The sequence below is a fragment of the Desmodus rotundus genome, chromosome 6 (genome assembly GCF_022682495.2).
Source record: "Desmodus rotundus isolate HL8 chromosome 6, HLdesRot8A.1, whole genome shotgun sequence".
In the NCBI taxonomy this organism is placed as follows: Eukaryota; Metazoa; Chordata; class Mammalia; order Chiroptera; family Phyllostomidae; genus Desmodus; species Desmodus rotundus.
In genome coordinates this window covers 48108791-48134678 of record NC_071392.1, presented here as the reverse complement: position 1 = coordinate 48134678, position 25888 = coordinate 48108791, and the positions used below count along the sequence as shown (strand labels likewise).

The window sequence follows — 25888 nt, the reverse complement described above, 5'->3', positions numbered from 1 at the left end:
TAGGGTCCACTTATAGGTGAGGTCATATGGTATTTGTCTTTCGCTGCCTGTATTTTTAATTGTACTTTTTTCCATTACCACTTATCACCCTATGTCCACCCCCTGCAATCACCACACTGTTATCCATGTCCATGAGTCTTTTTTCCTTTTTGCTCAATCCCTCCACCCCTCAATGCTCCTCCAGAGCTATCTGTCTGCTCTCTACCTATAAGTCTGTCTCTATTTTGCTTATTAGTTCAGTTTGTTCATTAGGTTCCACATATGAGTCAAGTCATATGGTATTTGTCTTCCTCTGACTGACTTATTTCACTTAGCATAATGTTCTCCAGGTCCACCCGTGCTGTTGCAAAGCGCAAATTCTCTTCTTTTTCATGGCTGAGTAGTATTCCATTGTGTAAATGTCCCATCATTGTTTTATCCACTCATCTACTGATGGACACTTGGGCTGCTTCTGTGTCTTGGCAATTGTAAATAATGCTGCAATGCACATAGGGGTGCTTATGTTCTTTTGAATTAGTGTTTCAGGTTTCTTTGGATAAATTCCCAGAAGTGGAATTTCTGGGTCAAAAGGCAGTTCCATTTCTAATTTTTTGAGGTATCTCCATACTGCTTTCCACAGTGTCTGCACCAGTCTGCATTCCCACCAACAGTGCAAAACGTTCCCCTTTCTCCACATCTTTGCCAGCACTTGTTCATTGATTTATTGATGATAACCATTCTGACTGGTATGAGAAGTAATCTTACTTTTTACTTTGGAAACTTTTAGGATTTTCCCTTAATCTTTGGAGAAAAGAAAAACATCAGCAAGAAAGTATAGCAGATGGGAAACATAAAAGAAAATTTCAGGATATGATCTGATCATATGAATCTATTAAGTTCCTCTATCAATAGAAAAAAAAAAAGGCTCTGTATTTGTTTTTAAAAATCTAGTTATATATGTCAATGAACTCAAAAATGTCTGGAGTCTTTGCTAGAAATAAATGATACATATTTATTCAAAGGTCTTAGCGTTTGCAAACTTGGAAAACAGCTAAGCAGAAACCCAGAAGTGTCCCAAAAAGCAAAGCAAAATTAAGAATTCTTATAGTAGAAACTACATTCTTGAGAATAACCAGTTCAGCATTCTTAGACCTAGGACTGGTCCAGGACAGTTATTAGTGTGATGTTAGGGGTCTGGATGATAGGTACCAGAAAGTATGATCATATCCAGTGGTCTAGATAATGTCAGGTGGTCTAGATTCCTTCAGGGGGTAATCAGAGGGTTATCTGGAGGTTTCATATACATCTAAATATATTGACACAGGACTGAAAACTTGAGAAAAATTTAAGTTCCCAGGCTACATAGAACAAGAATGGAGTCTTTCTTTATACGCTTTTTATAAGAGACATATCTAAAACAAAATTACCTCAGCCCTGGACAAGTGGCTCAGTTGGTTGGAGCATCATCCCATACACAAAATGGTTGGGGGTTCAATTCATAGTCAGGGCACATTCCTAGGTTGCAGGTTTGATCCCTGGTCAGAGCGTGTATAGTAGGCAACTGATTGATGTTTCTCTCTCACACTGATGTTTTTCTCTCACTCTCTCCCTTCCTCTCTCTCTAAAATGAGTAGATATGTCCTTGGGTGAGAATTTTAAAAAGAAAGAAAGAAAGAAATACAAATAAAACAAAATGACCCCAAATAATCAAAATATAGTTTTGGAAAAAAGATAACCAAGATAAATGCTAATAAGGAAAAAACAAATATGGTGATATTTATTTCACATGCAATAAATTTTAAGATTAAAAAATCACTGAATGAAAAACAGGAATATTTTATATTAATGAAAAGGACAATCTACAAAAAAGATACAACAGTCAAAAACCTTTACCAGATGTAACTTATAAAGTATAAATTTGAAAATATTATTAATACAAAAAGAAAATGACAAGTGCACAACATAGTGGGAGCTATATATATATATATATATATATATATATATATATATATATATATGATAAGTTTGTTAACTAAAGTATTCAAATCCTTTACCTTCTTTCTTAAGTTCTGTTTATTCACTCTATCAATTTCTGATATGTATAAAGAATTAGAATAATTTAATTAGTAAACTGGATCTAATATATATTTAACTTCTCTCTCAAAAAAAGAAAGAGCATGTGCATTGTTTTCAAATACCAATGGAATACCTACAAAAATTGAGCATGAATCAAGTCAAAGAGAAATACCTCGAATTTCAAGAAATTTTATAAGGCTTTTCATTTTGTGTTTATTACCAGTGCTTCAATATGGAACATTTTATAATAATTAGTGATATGTGGATACCAAGTTGTTTCAAACACCAAGTGCCAGCATTTTCTGGTAAATTTCAAGTTTTTCCCCAAATAAAATAATGAACATAACACAATTTCAAGAAATTGTGATACTATCAGCATAATTTACCTGAATTACAAAAAAGACAATACTTAAAATCATGCATATCAAACTTTCCTAGTACAAAAAGACTCCTCAAAACTTCATATCAGCCCCGGCCAGGTGGCTTGGTTGGTTGGAGTGTCACATCATGCACCAAAATGTTGCAGGTTTGATTCCCAGTCAGGGTGCATGCAGGACGCAACCAATCGATGTTTCTCTCTCACATTGATGTTTCTCTCTTCCTCTCCCTTCTTCTCTCTCTGTAATCAATAAACATATGCTCAGGTGAGGATACAAAATTTTAAAAGATTTCATGATAACATTAAACTACAAAATTCACTCTGGAAATATAAGAAGTTACTTTTCAAATTTTGACCTTGAGGGTTTTTTTTAATGTTAAAAAAAATTGTGCCCTGGCTGGTGTAGCTCAGTGGACTGAGCACAGACCTGTGAACCAAAAGGTCACTGATTTGATTCCCAGTCGAGGCACATGCCTGGCTTGCAGGCCAGGTCCCCAGCGGGGGGGCATGCCAGAGGCAACCACACATTGATGTTTCTCTCCCTTTCTTTCTCCTTGCCTTCCCCTCTCTCTAAAAATAAATAAATAAAATCTTTTTAAAAATTGTGAGGAGTATGTTGAGAGAGATGGAGAAAAAGAAGGATCTTCCAGTCAATGAATTCAATATGTCTCAAACACTTGGAAAAAATTCAAGAGCAAGAATATGTTATAAAGGAGTCTTTCAGCAAGATGAACATACAAGCAGTTCTTGCATTGATTTTGCACCTATAGGAGAGACATCTTCTTGAAGAATGCTGGTTTACAGAAACTTCTGTAAAATAAAGTTGTCTACCTCCAATGACTCATCTTTCACTAGAACAATATCATAAGAGTCCATGTGCTTTTCTAAAAGCTTATCTACTCTATCATTTAGATATCCAATTTTCAGAATGTGTTCAACATAAGTTATTCCATCTGCCATTTTTAAGTCTCCTTGGGAGTCTCCCAGCAGAATTATGTTGCTATTGTCTTACTTGATTAAAATACTCTGTGTTCTTCAAGACATCATCATGTTTGTTAAACACACTAATTGTATCTCCTTGAAATCCTTTGAGCACCCATTGTCATTAAAATCCATGAAATTGGATACTACTTTAACATTTTGATAATGAACACCAGCTTGATAGACAACTTCTCTAGTACATAATCTATATCAGACAAAAATATGAACACAGGGATTCTGTGTTTTTAGAGATTATCAAAGAAATTCTCATATCCTTCCTTGAGCATAATATCAGATTCTGCCACAACTTAAGTTTAGCTTTCTGTAAAGTCTGTTCAACAAGTAAACTATGTGATTTAGTGTACCATCTACCATATAAGGCAGCTATTTTCACCCTCTTCATCTCATGCACACATAAGTTAATTACTAAAATTTGGTGGTACACCATAAAATATTTTTTGTCAATCTGAAAAAATATAGGTATAAATTTGATTCATTCACACTGGATGGCTATTGCTGTGTATGGGCTGTTGTAATTTTTTTACTTGACAGAGTAAGGGAAAAGAGATTAGTGCCACTAACTAAATAGTCAGGTATTGCATGTTTTAAAAATTCTTGCAGCACACTGGTTGAAAATTACTGATATCAGGGTACTCCTCTTATACAGTAAAAACAGGATCAAATTCAATAACATAATATTTTTCTTTTAATTGTAGTAACTTTTTTTAACATTCATCTGAAACCAGCTTACAGTTGTCAATGACATTATGACATGTTGGACATCTTTTCCATTCATAAGAAAATCTACTCAGTCATATCAAAGTCTGGTGTTATCTGAGGTTTGATAGCTCCTCCTTTGATAAGACCACATAGTTTTTTCTACTCTTGGGTTATTGATGCAAACTGAACTTTTCTAGAATTCTGCATTATTTTGATGATCTTGATCTTCCACCCCTGTCTTCTTCCTGAAGGTGAGTACTAGACCAGCACCACCCCCACAATTAGAGCGCACACGCTGACCCTTGCTACCATCCCACCAGTGTCACCCAGTCCATGGACCAAGCCTTGTGTGCCTGTCAGGCTGAAAAGAGCTCAAATTCCAAGAAATTCTTGAAAGCACAAATCATAGTCTTGATTCTCTGATCTCAAATAAAATTAGAAATTAAGAAGATAATAAAACATTTTTAAATGATTTCAAACAACTCTTAAAAGGGAAGTCAAAGACAGTAAAAGCAAATAATTAATAACACATTAATATCAAAAATTTATTAAACAGAAAATATAACAAGTAATATTACCAGTTATTTACTTAAAAAGAGCAATGAAATAGATCTTTAGTAAGTCTGATTATGACAAAAAAGAGAAACAACAAATAAACCACATTAGGAAAAGAGACGATTATATACATGAAAGAGATTTAGCTTTTGGAGATCACAAAAGACCAATATTTCTATAACGTGAATGATCTTGTTGGAAAATAGATATAACAAAACTTTTTTCAAAGTTTGTTACATATAACAAAACTTTTAAAGAGAGATAAAGTATTTGAAAAGATGAAAAACCACAGAAGAAATTTTAAAGGTAACCAAAAAAACTGCTACTAAAATGTTCCCTTGCGGCCCTGGCTGGTATGGCTCAGTGGATTGAGTGCCAGCCTGTGAACCAAAGGGTCGCTGGTTCGATTCCCAGTCAGGACACATGCCTGTGTTGCAGGCCAGGTCCCCAGTAAGGGGTGCATGAGAGGTAACCACACATTGATGTTTCTCTGCCTCGGGGAAAGATTGTGGTGACAGCATAGTTTTAAATATTTCCAAGTTTCTACAAGAAACTGAGAGAGCAACTAAGATAGAGTTGAAATTTGTAGGAGAAGTAGAAATTCACTGGGTAAACCTGGAGGAGGAAAAGGTTATTTGGGAAGGAAGATTGATTTATGCAAATGCTTTGAGGCAGAGCAGATCATGGCATATCTGGGAAGTGAAAGAAAACCAAAGTGTCTTGTGTGAGCCTCATCCCTTGAGTATGGGTGGGAATCAGCCTTGCACCCAACCAATTGAATATTGCAAAGGTGAGAAAGATATACATGATTACATGTATGTGATTAACCGTCACACAAGATTGCAACTCATCTTGTTAGGAGACTCTTTCTGTCTTTCAGGCTTTGAGGAAGCAAGCAGCCATACTGGGAAGGTCCATATGACAAGAAATAAGGGTGGCCACCAGCCAATAGCCAGCAAGAAACTGAGATCCTCAGTCCAACAGTCAGTACATGAAAACGGACTGCTGACCAAAGGCATATGAGCTTGGGAGAGGATCCTTTCTCAGTCAAGTCACCTATGATACTGAAATCCTGGCCAATTCCTAAATTATATCATTTTGAGACCATGAAGCTAAGGATACAGGTAAGCCATGCAGGGACTTCTGACCCACCAACACTGTGAGATAATAGATGTATGTTGTTTTCAGCTGTTAAGCCTGTGGTGATATTATTATGCAGGAATAAATAAAATAATACATGGGCAGAAGGCTAATAATCACTCTCATGAGGGAGAGAATGATGGAAGTGATGATGTGTGACTTCCGAGTCTAGGTCATAAAAGTCAATGTTGCTTTCCACCATGCTCACTAAAATATTTGCCCTAGAAGCCTTCAGCCACTATGTGGGCTACCTTACACTTGACATGTTGTGCGTAATCCAAACTGACTCACGGGTGACCCCATGAAAGCGCCCTGAGACTATAAGGAAAAACATTTTTAAATGTTCTTGAACAACTCTTAAAAAAGGAAAAAGAAAAATGCCTAGCTAGTCCTTAATTACACCAGGATAACACTGATTCAGCTCCAGCATCTATCTGACTATAAGAGACACTGCACCAGAAGTACACACAGCTTAGTCTGCCCTAGGTTTCTGACTCACAGAAATTGAGAACAATAACATTTTTTTAAATTTCAGGGTGAGACTTCCAGTCAACATGGCAAAATAAGTAAACACCCTGCTCTCCTCCTTCAACAATCACATCAAAATTACAAATAAATTATGGAACAACCACCCTAGAGAACCATCTGAGGACTAGCTAAACAGAACTGGTATAACAAGGAGTGTAAAGAGAAAGCCATGTGGAGACTGGTAGGAGGGGCGACGACACAAAACAGGATGGTTCCACACCCATGTTTGGCAGTTTAGAATCAGGAGTGATACCTTGGCTGCAGAGGTCCCCCTGAGAAGCAAGGAGTCCTAGCCCCACACCAGGATTCCCCACCTGGACCACCAGTGCTGAAAAGAGGAGTGTTCACATAACTGGCTGTGAAGATCAGCAGGGATTCAGTCCAGGTGAGACAGAGGGCTTCTAGAGATCCAGGCTTCCTCTTAAAGGGCCCAAGCACAGACTTACTCACACTCACCCAGGACTCCAGTGAAGGAAGAACAGCTCAAAAGAGTGTGGGGGACCTACGGGGAGGGACTGAATTCCCTGGCTTGAGGGCTGAAGGGGCAGCTTTCTCTGGGATTAAAGTGCTAGCAAGTGCCATTGTTCCATTGTTGAACCCTCCACCCATCCAGCCTGCAGGCACAGGAAAGCACCAAATGTGAGTCTCCATTAAGCTGGCTAACAACACTCACCCCACCATAATGATTCCCTGAAACCCCCAACCTACCCAACACACATGCCTGAGTAAACCTCTTTTAGTGGCTGTTCCACACAAGTGGCTACCCTCTGCCCAGGCTTCAGATTTCCCTAAAATTTTGCAAAGTTCAACACACCCCTAATAAGCAATGGTGAATCTCAGCACACCCTATACCTCTTGCTATGTGGTCGCAAGCATGGCACTAGTGGCAGCCAGTCTATGTTGGTTCACAGCATAGCCTCTCCCAGGTGCCTCCAAGCACAGCACAGGCAGATGCCAACAACATATTATTTTGTAGCTCCTACCAAGTGGCCCCTGGCTGAACACAGGCAGCTATTGACATGGGCCTACATGGAGCCCCTCCTAAGATGCCCTGGAACCAAAATACCTGGTGGCTAGCTTCAGACCAAACCAGAGCAGCACCCAATTAACACCACAAACAACACACTCAAAGGGTGGACTTGGCAGGCACCAAGCCCTGCTAGAGAGAATCGCACTCTGTATAGTCAGTCTGGCAATATAACTCATTCACTATAGTCAAAACCAGTCCATAGAGCCAATCAGCCTGAGGTTTAATCCCAACCACTGACATGCCAATAGCAGTCAAGGCCCAACTACAACATGGGGTCACATACCACCCACAGAAAGGACAAACGTAGAACACCTCCCTCAGGTGACCAGGGAGACTGTTCCAATGGACACCTAATACAAAAAGCCACCCAGCCAAGACCAGCAGACATAACAGAGCTACCTGATACATAGAAAGATATACAGGGAGACACTCAAAATGATGAGAAAAATAAATGTGTTCCAAATCAAAGAACCAAACTAAACTACATAAAAAGAAGTAAATGACATGGAGAAAGCAGTTTACCAGATGCAGAGTTCAAAACACTGGTGATAAGGCTGGTCAACAAACTTAGATGATAAATAGATAAACTCAGTGAGAACTTACACAACAAGGTAGAAACCATAAAGAAGAACCAGCCAAAAATGAATATTATAATAATTAAAATGAAGAATACAGTACATTAATTCACAATCAGGTTAGATGAAGCAGAGGACCAAATCAGCAATTTAGAAGACAAGGTAGAAGAAGACACCCAATTAGAACAGCAAACAAACAAACAAAGCATTAAAAATGAGAATAATTTAAGAGAATTCTGGGACACCATCAACATACCAACACTCCTATCCTAGGGGTACCAGAAGAAGAAGAGAGAGTGCAAAGAACTGAAAATCTATTTCAGAAATAATGACCAAAAACTTCCCTAACCTGACAAAGGAAATAGACACACAAGTTCAGAAAGTGCAGAGAGTCCCAAACAAGATGAACCCAAAGAGGCCCATACAAGAACACATTATAATTAAAATGCCAAAGCTTAAATAGACAGAATTTTAAAAGCAACAAGAGAGAGACAGGTAGTTATCTACAAAGGACTTTTCATAAGACTGTCAGCTTATTTCTCATCAGAAACTCTCCAGACCAGAAGGGACTAGCATAAAGTATTCAAAGTGATGAAAAGCAAGAACCTACAATCAAGACTACACAGCAAGGCTCCAATTAGAATCAAAGGAGAAATAAAGAGCTTCCTAGACAAGAAAAAGCTAAAGGAATTCATCACCACCAAACTAATATTACAAAAATGTTAAAGGGACTACTTAAAGAGGAAGAAGAAGAAAAAAAGGAGAAGGAGATAAAAAATATGAATAAGAACAGGAGGTCAAAAATATGAATAAGAAAACATTACAATAAAAAATTTCCACTGAAAAAGGCAAATATATAATAAAAGTAGTGGAGCAACCAACTATAAAGCTAGGAAAAAGGTTAAAGGGTGAAAGTAGAAAGATCATACTTCCAACAGTGAATTAAGGGGTACATACAAATACACACACAAAAGAAGTAAAAGACAAGCCAAAAACATAAAAGTGTAGGAGTGAGTAAAAAGAGTAGTGATTATAGAATGTGTTCAAACTTCAGCTGCCATCAATGTATCATAGTTATAAAAATAGCTTGGTATATATGAAGCACATGTTAACCACAAACCCAAAATCTACAATAATATACAATAAAGAGAAAAGAACCCAAAACATAACAATACATATACTCATCAACATATAAGAGAAGAGGGTAAGAGAATAAAAAAGAAATGGAGAAGTACAAAAACAATCAGAAAATAATTAACAAAATGGCAACAACTAAAGACCTATCAATAATTACATTAAATATAAATGTACTAAATGCTTCAATCAAAAGGCATAAGGTGAGAAAAAAGATGGCGGAGAGATAGGCAGGAGCAGAGTCAACTTCCCTCTGCACCTGGGTGAAACACCTACCCAATCTACAGAGGAACAAAGCAAACAGCCAACAGTACCCCAGCATTTATGAAGATAGGAGACCAAAAAGTATAGAGGACACTGAAAAAACAGAACATAAGGGGACTGATACAGGACAAAAAGGTCCCTGGGACCAGTACAGGGACCAGGGCAACAGCAGCCCCAGGCCCGCACCTGCTGGGCCCAACACAGGACTCCTGGGAGAGAGCCTGGTTAAATGCTCCCTCCCCTGCCAAACAAGGCTTGAGCAACACCATGAGAGACCTGGATGCTGAAGTCACAGGGAGGGGAATAAGGATGAAGTGGTAAACCCATGGAGACCATGGGCACTGGCTGGGGAGAGTTGAGAGTTGGGCCGTGTGGGACCCTGACCCAGAGAGTCCCCAGTCTAGCTGGAGAGGTGGGCTGTGTGAGAGGACAGGCCCTTCCTTGTATGGAGGGCCACAGTATTGAGCAGGAGGATTTTCTCAAAAAGAAAAAGACCCTCAGGGGCACTTTGGGGAACACTCCTGCAGCAGCACCTCCAGTCTCCTCTCCACTGGGCCACCTGCCGGGGAGTGTGCACATCGACCGGGGACTGTCCGCACCTCATCCCGGAGGGAACTGAGACCACAGGCACCAGGGAGAGTGTGAATAAAGGAAGGCTCCACGTGCACACCCATAGCGCAGAGGAGGCCTACCATAAAAAAGAGTAGGTAGAAGCCGGAAACACCAGGATACCTCCTGAAATAGGAAACCCACCAAAAAAGGAAACACCAACAGATAAGAATAGAAGAAGGTGAAGGAGGGAGTGGAAGTCACACAAAGCCAACCCAGGACCTATCTGAAAATACAATTAAATAGTGAAGAAATTACTAAGAACAAACAACTGAACAAGAGCAAGAGAAAAGCCTCAAAACCTTGTACACATGGAAGAATCAGCTCCAACACAAACTGCCCACACCTGCACAACAGAAAACAAGAGGATGGGGACAGACTGACCCTCAGATAACCAGCTGGTGGGACAGACCCACCAAAGAAAGACCCAACAACAACCAAAAACCAAAGACATACACAGAGCCAACATAAACCACAGCCCAAGATCAGTAAGATCTGGAGTTCAAGGAGACTGTACCAATGAATCTCACAGATATTTATCACAGAAGTTTACACCAAAAACCCAGGGAGTCAGAACAGAGCAACTTAAGAAACAGAGGCTAACAGAAAGAGTCTCATAAACAATGGGAAGACAAAGAAATAATCCCCCCAAGAAAGGGAAGGGGGAAGTCTAGGAAACAATGCTAAATGAAAAAGAAGCAAGTCAACTATCAGACAAGAGTTCAAAGAATTGGTTATAAGGAAGCTTAATGAGCTCACACAGAATTACCAAAAACTACAAGGAAACTACAATGAACTCACTGCAAACTATATCAACATGAAAAACGAAATAGAAATTGTCAACAAAGGCCAAGAGGAAATGAAGATTACAATAACTGAACTGAAGAACACAGTAGAAGGAATCAAAAGCAGGCTCGATGAAGCACAGGATCAGATCAGCGAACTAGAGGACAAGGTAGAAAAAAAACCCAAGAATGACAAAGAAAAGGAAAAGAGGCTCAGAAAGAATGAAGGGGGGTTAAGGGAAATGCAGGACAACATGAAACGTAATATCCGTATAATGGGGATACCAGAAGGAGAAGAGGAAGAGCAAGGGATAGAAAACCTATTTGAAAAGTAATGATGGAAAATTTCCCTAATCTGATGAGAGGAAAAGTCACCTAAATCCAGGAAACACAGAGAGTTGAGACACAGAGCAAGAGGAACAAAAGAGGCCCACTTCAAGACACATCATAATTAAAGTGGCAAAATTCCAAGACAAAGAGAGGATCTTAAAGGCAACAAGGGAGACACAGTAAGTAACATACAAGGGAGCCCCAATAAGGTTAGCAACTGACTTCTCAATGGGAACCTCCAAGCCAGAAGAGAATGGCAAAAAATATTCCAAGTATGAGAACCAGAGGCCTGCAACCAAGACTACTTTACCCAGCAAGGCTCTCAATCAAGATAGAAGGCCAGTTAAGGAGTTTCCCAGACAAATGAAGTCTAAAAGAAAATACCTTCACCAAACCAGCTCTGCAAGAAATGCTAAAGGAGCTGCTGTAAGAAAAGGAAGGAAAAGAGGGAAAAAGGGAAGAACACAGGTACAAAGAATCAGTAATGAATAAATACCTATCAATAATAACCTTAAATGTAAATGGATTAAGTGCTCCAATCAAAAGACATAGAATAGCTGAATGGATAAGAAAACATGACCCACACATATGCTGCCTACAAGAGACACACCTCAGAACAAAAGACCTGCACAGACTGAAAGTGAAGGGCTGGAAACAAATATTCCAAGTACATGGACAAGAAAAAGCCAAGGTAGCAATACTCATAATCAGACAAAATAGACTTCAAAAAAAAGAGCCGTAAAAAGAGACCCAGAAGGTCACTTCATAATACTCAAAGGAAGAATCCACCAAGAAGACATAGACATTGTAAATATATATGCACCAAACATAGGAGCACCCAAATACATAAAGAAAATCTTGGAGGACTTCAAGAAAGATATTGACAGCAACACAATTATACTAGGGGATTTTAATACCCCACTGTCAAATATGGACAGATCTTCTAAAGAAAATATCAACAAAGGTATTGTGGCATTGAACAAGGCCTTGGATGAAATGGACTTAACTGATATATATAGAGCCTTTCATCCCAAAGAAGCAAAATACACATTCTTTCCAAATGCACATGGAACATTTTCAAAGATAGACCACATGATAGGACACAAAACAAGCCTCAACAAGTTCAAGAAAATTGAAATCATATCAAGCATTTTCTCTGACCACAAGGAACTGAAACTAGAAACACATCTCAAGGAAAAACCCCCAAAACACTCAAAATCATGGAGATTGAATAGGATGCTATTAAACAATGAATGGGTGAAAAATGAGATTAGGGAAGAAATCAAAAAGTTTCTGGAAAGAAACAAAAATGAACTGAGAATAATCCAAACCCTATGGGACACAGCAAAGGCAGTCATGAGAGGGAAGTTCACAGCAATACAGGCCTACTTAAAAAGAATAGAAACATTTCAAATAAACAACCTAACCGTACACCTACAAGAACTTGAGGAACAACAACAAAGACAGCCCAGAGCAAGTACAAGGAGAGAAATAACCAAGATCAGAGCAAAATTAAATGACAGAGAGACTAAAAGCACAATTGCTCATTGTATTGGAAGAATTAACATCATCAATATGGCCATACTACCCAAAGCAATTTATAGATTCAATGCAATCCCTATTAAAGTATCAATGACATATTTCACAGATAAAGAACAAACATTTCAGAAATTTATATGGAACCATAAACAACCCCAAATAGCTGCAGCAATTTTGAGAAAGAAGAACAAAGCAGGAGGGATCACAATACCTGATATCAAACTGTATTACAAGGCCACTGTCATCAAAACAGCCTGCCAGTGGCATAAAAACAGGCACATAGACCAATGGAATAGAATAGAGAGCCCAGAAATAAACCCAAGTCTTTATGGTCAATTAATATTTAACAAAGGAGGAAGGAGCATAAAATGGAGGAAAAATAGCCTCTTCAACAAATGGTGCTGGGAGACCTGGACAGCTACATGCAAAAAAAATGAAACACAATCACCCATTTACACCATACACCAAAATAAATTCAAGGTGGATAAAAGACTTAAATGTAAGTCGTGACACCATAAAAGCCTTAGAGAAAAATATTGGCAGGAAAATCTCAGACATTCCATGCAGTAACACCCTCACATATACGTCCCCTAAAGCAAGTGACATAAAGGAAAGAATAAACAAATGGGACCTCATCAAAATAAAAAGCTTCTGCATGGCTAAAGAAAAGAGCATTAAAATACAAACAGAACCAACAGTATGGGAAAACATATTGTCAATGATACCTCAGACAAGGGCCTGATCTCCAAAATATATAAAGAACTCACACGACTCCACTCCAGGAAGACAAACAACCCAATTAAAAAATGGGCAAAGGACTGGAACAGACACTTCTCCAAGGAAGACATACAGAGGGCCCAGAGACATATGAAAAGATGCTCAGCATCACTAGCCATCAGAGAGATGCAAATTAAAACCACAATGAGGTACCATCTCACACCAGTCAGAGTGGCCAACATAAACAAATCCACAAACAAATGTTGGAGAGGATGCGGAGAAAAGGGAACCCTAGTACATTGTTGGTGGGAATGCAGACTGGTGAGGCCACTGTGGAAAACAGTATGGAATTTCCTCAGAAAACTAAAAATGGAACTGCCCTTTGACCCAGCAATTCCACTGCTGAGATTATAGCCTAAGAACCCTGAAACACCAATCCAAAAGAACCTATGCACCCCAATGTTCATAGCAGCACAATTTACAATAGCCAAGTACTGGAAGCAACCTAAGTGCCCATCAGCAAACGAGTGGATCCAAAAACTATGGTATATTTACACAATGGAATTCTACGCAGCAGAGAGAAAGAAGGAGCTTATACCCTTTGCTACAGCATGGATGGAACTGGAGAGAATTATGGTAAGTGAAATTAGCCAGGCGGTGAGGGACAAATACCATATGATTTCACCTTAATTGGAACATAATCAACAGAAGAAAAAAGGAAACAAAATATAACCAGAGACATTGAAGTTAAGAGCAATCTAACAATAGCCAGAGGGGAGGGGGGAGGGGATAGTGGGGAGAGGAGTTTTCAGGAACTACTATAAAGAACACATGGACGAAATCATGGGGGAGGGTGGAGGTGGGGGAGGGAGGTGGGGTTGGCTGGGGTGGGGTGGAGGGGTGGGGAGAAAATGCAGACAACTGTAATTGAACATCAGTAAAAATTTTTTTTAAAAAGGCATAAGGCATCTGAATGAGTAAGAAAATAAGACTTGTACATATTCTGCCTAAAAGAGATCCACTTCAGATTGAAAGACACACACAGCTTGAAACTACAGGGATGTAAAGATATTTCATGCAAATGATATTTTTTAGAAAGTTGGGGTAGCAACACTTACATCAGACAAAATAGACTTTAAAACAAAGGCCATAATAAGAGAGAAGAAAAGACATTCCAAAATGATAAAGGGATCAATCCAACAAGACGATATAACCCTTGTAATCATTTATACACCCAACATAGGAACATCTAAATATATAAATCAAATATTGACAGACATAAAGGAAGAGATCAACAGTTAAAGTCATAGCAAAAAATTTAAAACCCCATTGACATCAATGGATAGATCACCCAGACAGAAAATCATCTAAATGACCTATTACACCACGTGAAATTAATTGATATTTTTAGAACATGTCACCCCAAAGCAACAGAATATATATTCTTTTCAAATGCACATGGATTATTTTCCAGGATAGACCATCATAGGTCACAAAATAGTCTCAATAAGGTTAAGAAGATTAAAATTATATCAAGCATCTTCTCCAAGCTCAATAGTTTGAAACTAGAAAACAATTACAAGAAGAAAACTGAAAATCATGCACACACTTAGAGGTTAAATAAGTGCTACTAAACAATGAATAGGTTAACCATGAGATCAAAAAAGAAATTGAAAGATCACTTGAGAAATATTAAAATAAAATACAACAACCCCATATCTATGGGACACAGCCACAACAGTTTTAAGAGAGAAATTCATAGCAATATAGGCCTACCTTAAGAAACAAAGAAAATCTCAAATAAACAATTTAACTTCACACCTAAAGAAACAGAAAAAGAACAACAAACAAAGACTAAAGTGAGTAAAAGAAAGGAAATAATAAAGACCTGGGTGGAAATAAATGAAATGGAAATTATAAAAGAAAACAATAAAAAGATCAATTAAAAAAGAACTAGTTCTTTGAAATGGTAAAAAAAAGAAAAAAAGATAAATCTTTAACCAAACTCATTAAGAAAAACAGAGAGGACCCAAACAAATAAAATCAGAATGAAAGAATAGAAGTGACAACTGACACCACAGAAATACAAAGATTATTAAAAAATACAAAAAACTATGCCAACAAATTGGACAATCTGGAAATAATGGATAAATTTTTAGAAATACACTATCTTCCAAGACTAAATAAACAAGAAACAGAAAATCTGAATAGACCAATAACTACTAATAAAATTGAATCAGTAATAAAAAAAATTCCCCAAAACAAAGTTCTGGGTTAGATGGCTTCACAGGTGAATTTTAGCAAATATTCAACAAATTAACAACTATGCTTCAGAAACTATTCCAAAAAAGTAAAGAGGAGTGAAGATTCCCAAGCTCATTTATGAGGCCAGCACTACTCTGATACCAAACCCAAATTAAAGAATAATACAACATGAGGAGGTGAGGTTTATTTCAGGTAAACAAGGTCCGTTCAATATTAGGAAATCATTCCACATGATTTTTTTTCACTAAAAGATTAAAGGATAAAAGCTGTGTCATTATTTCAATAGATATCAATAGTATTTTAGAAAAATCAATACCCATTCATTTTTAAAAAACAGAAATTCATAACAAGCCAGAATATGAAAATCAACTTATAATATTAACCCTATATTTCTGAATTCTATAAATATTACTGATAACTCATGTGTTCAATGCTTTTTTAATTTAAAAAAGTTCATGCACAAAATGATCAAGTTGTATCAAATTTATTACATAATTTTCTATTTGTCCACTATATATCTGTCAGCACAGACTTTGTCACAAGATCAAATATAATACAAACCTCTAAATGTATAAAAAATAATTGAAATGAGTAAGTATAAGTATTTATTTCTTCCTTGATTTAAAAAATATATCCATATGCTAATTAGAATTCAGGGTCCATAGAGCATTTATGTCCTCCCAAATTATGTAAGTTATCACATTTCATTATATTCACACACTTAATAATTAGTATGAATAATATTATTGTGAATAAACTTATGAATACTTAATAAATGTGATGGGTTTTTTTAAGTATATTTTATTGATTATGCTATTATAGTTGTCCCATTTTTTTCTCCTTCTTATCCCCCTCCACACTGCACCACCCTCCCTCAAGCATCTGCCCCCACCCTTAGTTCATGTCCATGGGTTGTACATATAAGTTCTTTGGCTTCTCTATTTCCTATCTATTCTTAACCTCCCCGTGTCTATTTTGTACCTACCAATTATGCTTCTTATTCCCTGTACCTTTTCCCCTATTCTTCCCCTCACCACTGATAACCCTGTATGTGATCTCCATTTCTGTGATTCTCTTCCTGTTCTGGTTATTCCCTTAATTTGTTGGGGTTTTTTTGTTTTTTTAGGTTCAGTTGTTGATAGTGGTGAGTTTGTTGTCATTTTGCTGTTCATAGCTTTGATCTTCTTCTTTGTCTTAGATAAAGCATTTAAACATTCATACAATAAGGGCTTGCTGATGATGAACTCCTTTAACTTGACCTTATCTGGGAAGCACTTTATCTGCCCTTCCACTCTAAATGATAGCTTTGCTGGATATAGGTCCTTGCCTTGCATGACTTTGAATACTTCTTTCCAGCCCTTTCTTTCCTGCAAAGTTTCTTTTGAGAAATCAGCTGATAGTTTTATGGGAACTCCTGTGTAGGTAACTCACTCCTTTTGCTGCTTTTAAGATGCTCTCCTCATCTTAAATCTTGGGTAATGTAATTACGATGTATCTTGGTGTGTTCCCCCTTAAGTCCAACTTCTTTGGGACTCTCTGAGCTTCCTGGACTTGCATGTCTATTTCCTTTGCCAGATTGGGGAAGTTCTCCTTCATTATTTTTTCAAATAAGTTTTCAATTTCTTGCTCCTCCTCTACTCCTTCTGGCACCCCTATGATTCAGATGTTGGAATGTGTAAAGTTGTCCCAGAGGTTCCTAAGCCTTATTTTTCTGAATTCTTGTTTCTTCATTCTGTCCTGGTTGAATGTTTATTTCTTCCTTCTGGTCCAAATCATTGATATGAGTCCCGGTTTCCTTTCCTTTCCTGTTGGTTCCCTGTATATTTTTCTCTATTTCACTTTGAAGAAAACTTCACTTCTTCGTTTTGTGACCATAATCATTTCTGTGAGCATCCTGATTACCAATGTTTTGAATTCTGCATCTGATAGGTTGGCATAGTTCTGCAATTCCTTGTTACTTAGTTCTTTTTTTTTTTTTTTGGTTTTGATCTGTTCTTTCATTTGGGCCATGTTTCTTTAACTCAGTGCACCTATTGTGTTGTAGGGGGCAGAGAATTAGTTATTTTGCCAGGGCAGGGACACCTACTTCACTGCATTATGGAGCTGTATGTGGGGGAGGGGTGAGAGAAGGAACAATGCCGCTTGCTAGGCTCTCGGCTGGCTTTGTCACTTTCCCCACTACCCACAAGCAAATTGGCCCCTTCTGGTGCTGATCCCCGGATGGGTGGGTTTTGTGTACATTCTAGGACCTCTTGGGCCCCTCCAACGAACTCTCCTGTGAGACTAAGAGTTTCTCCTCCCATTGCAACCACAACAGATTTTTACAGCCAGAGCTTTTGAGGCTAAAGTTCCCTGTGCTGGAACCCTGGGTTGTGTGGTCTGTGTTGCTCCCCAGTTGTTCCTCCCAGTTTATCCACATGCAAATGCAGGACCTAACAGTCCACCAGCTGCTGCCTTACCATTTGTCCTTTCCACATTGGCTACCTGTTTCCCTACCACCACCAGTCTGGATGAATATTTCTTCTTTAACTCTTTGGTTGTTGGACTTCCATACAGTTCAATTTTCTCGCAATTCTGGTTGTTTTCTGTTTTTAAATTGGTTGTGGTCCCTCTTTTGATTGTGCTACAAAGCAAACCATATCTACCTATGCCTTCATCTTGGTCAAAAGTCTCTGGCACACAGCTGTAAAGTTATTCTTAAAACTTGAATATTGTGGGCCAATGAAGGACTTCACTAGAATGTCCACAACATGGGGATAGATTAAGGAAAAGATCATCTTTTGAAAGTGAAAACAAAAAGCAATCTATTGATTTGGAAAAAAAGTTTGTGTGGTATTGTTCTGTAAGATGGCTCTGGTAGCACTTAGTTGTCTTTAACCTAATTCAAAACTTGTTATATTGTATTGTGACAGCTGTCATATCAGCATGCATTAAAAAAATCTTTATGAAAATTGGTAAATTTTTCTGGGCGAGGAGCACAAGTCAAGCTTGGACTAAGTACAAAAAAATCTATGCACCCCAATGTTCATAGCAGCACAATTTACAATAGCCAAGTGCTGGAAGCAACCTAGGTGCCCATCAGTAAATGAGTGGATAAAAAAACTATGGTACATTTACACAATGGAATATTATGTAGCAGAAAGAAAGAGCTCCTACCCTTTGAGACAGCATAGATGGAAATGGAGAGCATTATGCTAAGTAAATTAAGCCAGGCAGTGAGGGACGAATACCATATGATCTCACCTATAACTGGAACCTAATCAACAAAACAAACAAGTAAAATATAACCAGAGACATTGAAATTAAGAACAACTGACAGTAACCTGAGGGGAGATGAGAGGGGATAATGGGGGGGGGAAGCGGGAACGGTTTTCAGGAACAACTATAAAGGACACATGGACAAAACTAAGGGGGCTAGAATCAGGGGAGGGAGGTGGGGAAGGCTGGTGTAGGGGGAGAAGGGGAGAGAAAGGCAGAAAACTGTACTTGAACAATAAAATTAGAAATTGGAAAAAAAATCGGTGAATTTTTTTCAGCCATTTTAAATTTGAAGATGAAAGTAAATACACAATATTTTTAGCATATTATTCTTTATTATTTCAAGAAAGGTAAAAACACAACTGAAATGTAAAAAGATTTGTTCAGTGTATGGAGAAGGTGCTGTGACTGATCAAATGTGGCAAAAGTTGTTTGCGAAGTTTCATGCTGGAGTTTTCTTGCTGGAAGATGCTCCACAGTTGGGTAGAGCAGTTCAAGTTGATAGCAATTAAATCGAGACATTAATTGAGAGCAATCAATGTCATACCATGCATTAGATAGCAGTCATTCAAAATATCCAACTCAATAAAGTTTATTGGTGAAAATGAAAAATGTGTCTTATTTTATGGATAAAAAATATGGACTTTTTGGCCAACCCAATAATGATTATAACACCAAAAGCTGAAGAGACAGCTTACAAATGTGCTGGTGGAAGACTTGGAAAATGACCAACCCCACATCAAGAACAAGGTTTAAATGTCACTAATATAAAATGAAACTGCACTGTAACTTACCTGGGACATTGAAGTGGTACCTGTGGAATTTGTCACTGTTTTCTGATAATATCCAAGTAGAGGGTGCATTGATTCTAGAAGACCAACAGCCCTAGTTTTGACAGAAATAACCACAGAATAAAGAAAGTTAATTTTCAAGACTTAGATGGCTTAATGGAGATATATTTTGAGAAAATCTAACACCCAGTGTCTTATTCTGTATCTGCCAAAACAAATTATTGATATGTAAACTGGTTTTCAGAAGGAACCTAGTATACAGAGAACAGGATCCCATTGTCAAGTCAGGTTTATTTCACATTGCAGTTACTTAAATTTTCCCTCAAAGAAACCAATGCATGGCTTGTCGGTTTAGTTAATGTTTTGCAGTCTTCTATAGCTTGATCGCCTTTGAGCAACCTGAGAAAATTTTTCTGGACCAGTATCTGTGGGACATGGAGTCCACGTGCCCAACTTGAGAATTCTGAATTTCAGAAAAGACCACAGGGATTCCTCTTTGCATGAGGAGCCTCTTGTCCTCATATAAAAAAAATGGGGAAAAGCTTTTTGGGATTCATAGTTGGCCCCAGGATATTATGATTAATGCCTCTACAAAGATGGGATCCAAAATGTTCCCTTGTCTCTGATTAACAGGTGTTTCAGGGGAACAGAAAATTTACCACTGGGAAAGAAAGAGATAACTAGCCCAGACTCAGATAATTTTTAAGGTAGATAACAGGTAGTTTCTTCGGGGAACTACAATCAAGTTCCATGGCAGACGGACTATGGTTAGACTTTCTTCGGAGAAAACACTCTCTCACCCTGATGCCTGATGGAAAAATAAGAGGAATAATGATTAAATGAAGAAAAGAAACTTCTTTTTCTTTACTGGTGTTATTAGCCAATATCTGTGAACTGCAACCATTGGGTCTGCCAGCTTATATAGCCACACAGACAGAGGTTGATAAGAAAAGAAGTAGTAGAGATGGAAGTTGGAGACCTCTTTTTCTGGAAGAGGGAAGAGATAAGAAACTAGAAACTAGTCCCATTTCTGGAACTAGAAAAGGGAAGGGTTTTTTTGTTTGTTTTGTTCTTTAAGATGAGAGAGATTCAAATATGTTTACATGGCAAGGAGAAGTCAGGGGGAAGCAGGTGTTTGAAGGTTCATAAAAGAGGAGGGGTGATGACTAATGAACAGGACATAAGAAGACAGGTGGGGAAGGGGAAGAGAAGATGTGGGATGGATGATAGCACAGGTGAGAAAGATTAACCTGGGGCAGAAGGAGGGATAACTCTTTCCCTGAACCTGGAGGAAAAAAGAAAAAAACATGTGGATGTCTGTATCTTTCAGGATAAACCTGGTCATCTCCAAAATCTCCATGGCTTACAACAGGAAAGATTTATTTCTCACTCACACTGCATGGCCAGTGCAGGTTGGCTCTGATTCGGTTCTGTGTTGTCCTCATTTCAGGATTTAGGGAAGTGAATCAGCCCCTACCTGGAATACTGCAGTTTTTGTGACAGAAGAAAAAGAGAGAATGGCAAGCCATGCATGGGCCCTTGAAGCTTCTGATGGGAAATGATACACATCACATCAGTTCACATTTCATGGCTAAAGCAACTCCCATGATCATGCCTGAGTTCAATAGAACAGTGACATGGGAGAGGAAGAATGAATATAGATGAACGATACAATAGAGAGGGCCTTTGAATATGGGCAAACAATGCAATCTATCACAAGGCCCATCCTGCTTTTGTTGGTGATAGAAGTTACCCCATCATTCATTCAATAAATATTTACCAAAACTCTCTGCTTGCCTTAACCCCAATCTCTGAAAATTACTGATCTGCTTTCTTTCATTGCAGAATCTCTAGAATTTCATATAAGTGAAATTATACAGCATGTAGCCTTTCATATTTAGCCTTCTCAAGGAAACCAGTCTTATGTTGAGGCTATGAAAACAACTTATAGGTTAAAAAAGGCAAGGAAAGTAGTAAGGTTCACCAGTCTGAGTGCCCACTTACTTTGGTTCCATCCTAAGTAGTAATTCCCCAGAAAAAATTGAGTTCCATGTGCTAGTTATATTTTTCTAAAACCTATTAAAATAATTATTAAAGTTAAAATGTTTATCTGAGTGCCACTAATACACATCTCAAATAAGCAGGCCTCACACAGGAGAATACTTCATTAAAAGGCCTTGACAATTTTTTATACTTCTAACAGTCTCATTCTTAGTCACTGATTTTGGCCATTGAGTCTTAAACAAAGTGGCCATCAGCAAAATTTGTAAGTAATTATAACACTCAAATCTCCACACGTAGCATCGTAACATGTACATCTATGTTTATTTCACTTTTAAAGATGAACTCAAACCTTTTCTTTTTGCTTTCTACCTTTATTTCCCATTTTATTTGGTTGGGATTAGAAAAATTTATGTTTGGATATAATAGAAACCAAAAACACAACTAATAAAGGTGGGAAAATTGAGACTTGCTATGCAGTATACCTAGATTGGGAAGACTTTCTGCAGGATATGAGATGTGAAGACAGTTTAACAATAGATAATCAAGCCAGGAAAACAGAGAGTGTAACACAGACCACAAGGATACCATAGAAAGTGTACAGTGATAAAGACTAAGTGAAACATTAAGGAAACAATCAGTTGGGAGGATCTATGGGAAGAGCTAGGGCTTATGGAAGTTCTCATTCTCCACCATACTCTACATAGTTGCAAGAACCCTATAGGAAGAGTTCTATGGCTGTAACTTCCTCTTCCCTTAACTTCCTTTTCTTTTATGTAATACTTGCCCACCTCGGCACACAGGCCAGCGTGCATGTGGCTTGCTATGTCTGTATGCACTGGTTGCAACCCCTTTCTTTTTCCTGAATACATTCTTTTTGGTGATGAAATACCTGGTTGGTAATATCTTTTAGTCAACAACAGGAACATTTTGAGGTGCAATGCCTGTAAACAATTTGGTATGTGCACTAATTCTTCCCCTATGTGGATTACTGTCACTTCCACACTTGTAGGCTAAGACTCAGCAGTTTTCTGCTTGTCTCTATGTGATTGTAGAGGTCCCAGCAGACTGAGTCACTAAAGAGTGCTTCTGGGGTGGTTAGCACCGATAATAGGATCCATGAAGACCCACGTCTTTTTGTAGATGAGGCCTTTTCCTTAGGAAATTAGAACTCAGAGTTGTCCCTAAGAAACAATGGAAGTTTGAATAAGGAAAAAGTATAACTTTAATTTAAAACTTCCTCTGTCATGTTTGTCTTTTGACAATTGTTGCTGGTTGGTTAAGGCTGAAGGAAGTTTTAAAGGGTGATGGACAGGAACATTGTCATGACTTGTAGGTGTGTGAGCTCTACATCTATTTCCCCAGTGTCTTTCACTGGGGTGATATCAGGTCAAATTGGAATTCTGAGAAAACTTAGAAATACAAAAGTATACCAAAGGCTATCTGCAAAGGTGTGCAAACAGGAATGGTGTACTAACAACCACTTTGCCTGATCAAATGTATGGGTCCAGAGGCCTTTCATAGCACTCTGTGGGATATAAAGAAGGAGCTGGATACCCAATTCACCCTACTTGACTGCCTGTTTGGTAGGAATGATAGATTAATCCAGGGCTTTGAATGTGATGGGGGTCCATCTGAGTCTTTGTACTAGTTAGGTTTTGTCATTTTGTGGGGACCTATGAGAAACAGTTTCTCAGATTTTTTACAAGCTACTAAGTGTGCTAGCTGTTCAACTGTCTGTCAAGGTGGGGGTCATTTCAAAATGAAATCTTGACTTTATATTTGGTGATAACTTCCTGGTTCTAGTTCTAAACCCTGATTACTTCAAAACCGGTCTGCCTTAAGCACATAGTTACAATTACAGTGTACCTAATTCTATCATAAGCAAACAGAGATTTTCTATTGGAAACATGACTGAATTTTCCTCTTTTTCTCTGGAGATTGCTCTGAGGGTTTAAGTCACTAATATGTGTACAGGCCTTATGACTGCTTTTACATTTAACATGTCAATGTAATATTAACATTTTTACTTGCATTGATAGTAAACTTTCTCACCTTAAGACTTCAAATCCATCTCAAATACTGCAAGATCAAAATTTACTTTGCTTTTTTTAATTTAATTTTTTTAATGCTCACCAAGGATATGTTTATTGATTTGAGAGAGAGAAACATTGATGTGAGAGAGAAACATCAACTGGTTGCCTCCCGTAGGCACTCAACTGGGGATCGAAGCTACAACCTAGTTATGTGCCTTAATGAGAAATCGAACCCACAACCTTTTGGTATATGGGAGAAACAAAGCCACCCAGCCAGGGATATTTTGCTTTTTTTTAGAACAAAAATGCTTCATAAACAAAGCCCACTCTGTATTCAGAATCTTTTCCTTGCCCCTGTGTAAAGCAATAGAGAACAACAGTCAGTTACACATACATGAATTCCAGGAAGCTAAACAAAAAGAATTTGTCATTTAAGCAAAATAGCTTATGGAAATTTTAAATGATAAAGAAAATACCACCTAACTGAGAGGGGCAAAAAGGATCATTTTCCATCTCTGAACTGCACTGCTTGAACTAAATTAACAAAATCTCCCAAAATAAGAAAATCTTAAATAATTTCATTATTTGGTTTTAAAAGCACCTAAGTGACCACCAGTAAGTGAATGGATCAAAAACCTATGGTACATTTACACAATGGAATACTACCCAGCAGAAAGAAAGAAGGAGCTCCTACTATTCACAACAGCATGGATGGAACTGGAGAGCATTATGCTAAGTGAAATAAGCCACGCAGTGAGGGACAAATACCATATGGTCTCACCTATAAGTGGAACCTAATCAACAAAACAAAGCAAGCAAGCAAAATTATAACCAGAGATGTTGAAAATAAGAACAAACTACAGTAACCAGAGGGGCAGGGGAAAGGGATAATGGGGGAAAACAGGGGAAGGGCCATCAAGGAACACGTAAAAAGGACACATGGACAAAGCCAAAGAGGGAGTTTAGAGGGTGGGAGGCAGGGAAGGGTGGGGCGTGGTGGGGTGAAAATGGAGACAACTGTACTTGAACAGTAAGAAATAAATAAATAATAATATTTCTGAAAAAGGTAATTTTCCCCAGTAAATACAGGGTCATACCAAAAACAAAAACTCCTTTGTTTTAAACCTTGTTGCAGAAAATAATTCTGAAAATATATCATTCGTTACGTTAGTGAATGCCTAGAGCCCTCACTTCTGTGAATTTTGATGATATCAAATCTATCTATACAGAGGGAGGCAACTGTCAAGAATCTGTATGTGCTCCAAAACATAGTCTGGACCAATGTTACTTTTAATTGAAGAGGTCTGTTTTCTTGTGATGAATCTCTCTGGTCACACTCCTCTTCTTCCCCCATAAAATGAGACTTCCAGTAACTTGAAGGATAGTCTATATATAAAGTCCTTTTTAAGTTTTCATTAAACCGCTTTTTTCCCAGCTACTTGTATCTTGTAAAACCCAAATCAAAATTATAAAGAAGCAGTAGACAAAGGGAATCTTAGTTTTACGCAAGAATGTACCCACGTATGAAAACTGCGCAAATAGATGGTCAGCATTTGGGTGGTCATCTGACGTCGTTTCACTTGCGTATTTAGCGGCCAACCCGTTCCCCAAGATTTAACGGTGGTAACAGTGATGTCAGTTTTGCACCCTGTCAAAGACTTTGGACTGTTCCCGTTTACTTCTCGGCAATATTATATTCAAGTAGGTCTTGCCATCTCTTTGTCTGTGAGGACTGAATACAACCCCTACCTTTCGGCGGTTATTTTTTCCAGGAAAGTCAAAACATCCCTCAAAGGATCAAAGATCTCAGCCATTAAGCCAGAGGAAAGCGGGGTCGATGTGTCAGTTTTAAAGGGGCCCATCAGACCTTATTCCTCACCGCAGGTCTTCAGCTTTTAAAGTGAGGGTTTGGAGGATCAGGAGGGTAAAAGGATCGATCCTTAAACCAAGCCAGAAACAAAGGTGAGTTAACTGCGTAAGGGGCATGGGAAGACCGGCAGAGGAGGCTCCTCGGCCCCCCAACCGGGTGGCGTGACTTCGGAACTCAGAAAACGGGCTAGGACTGGGTAGGACAGGAAGGTGCGCGCGAGGCGAGCGAACCAGTGATTGCATGAGAGGCGAGGAAAGGAAAGCCCCTCCTCTCGGTCCCTCCTAGCCTGGCCGGGAAATGAAACCGAGGCGAAGGCCTGAGTCAAA

General features: G+C 38.3%; 1 long non-coding RNA gene and 1 pseudogene across 1 annotated transcript; both read right to left on the bottom strand.

The window, feature by feature from the left end:
• Positions 1 to 1985: 1985 nt before the first annotated feature.
• LOC139440978 (uncharacterized) lies at positions 1986 to 25797 on the bottom strand. Its single transcript, XR_011651313.1, has 3 exons — positions 25442 to 25797; positions 19659 to 19749; positions 1986 to 2674 (listed from the first exon to the last, which is right to left on the bottom strand). It is a non-coding gene; the product is annotated as an uncharacterized lncRNA (long non-coding RNA).
• Positions 3233 to 6940, bottom strand: LOC112302316 (cytosolic 5'-nucleotidase 3A-like; annotated as a pseudogene).
• Positions 25798 to 25888: the final 91 nt, after the last annotated feature.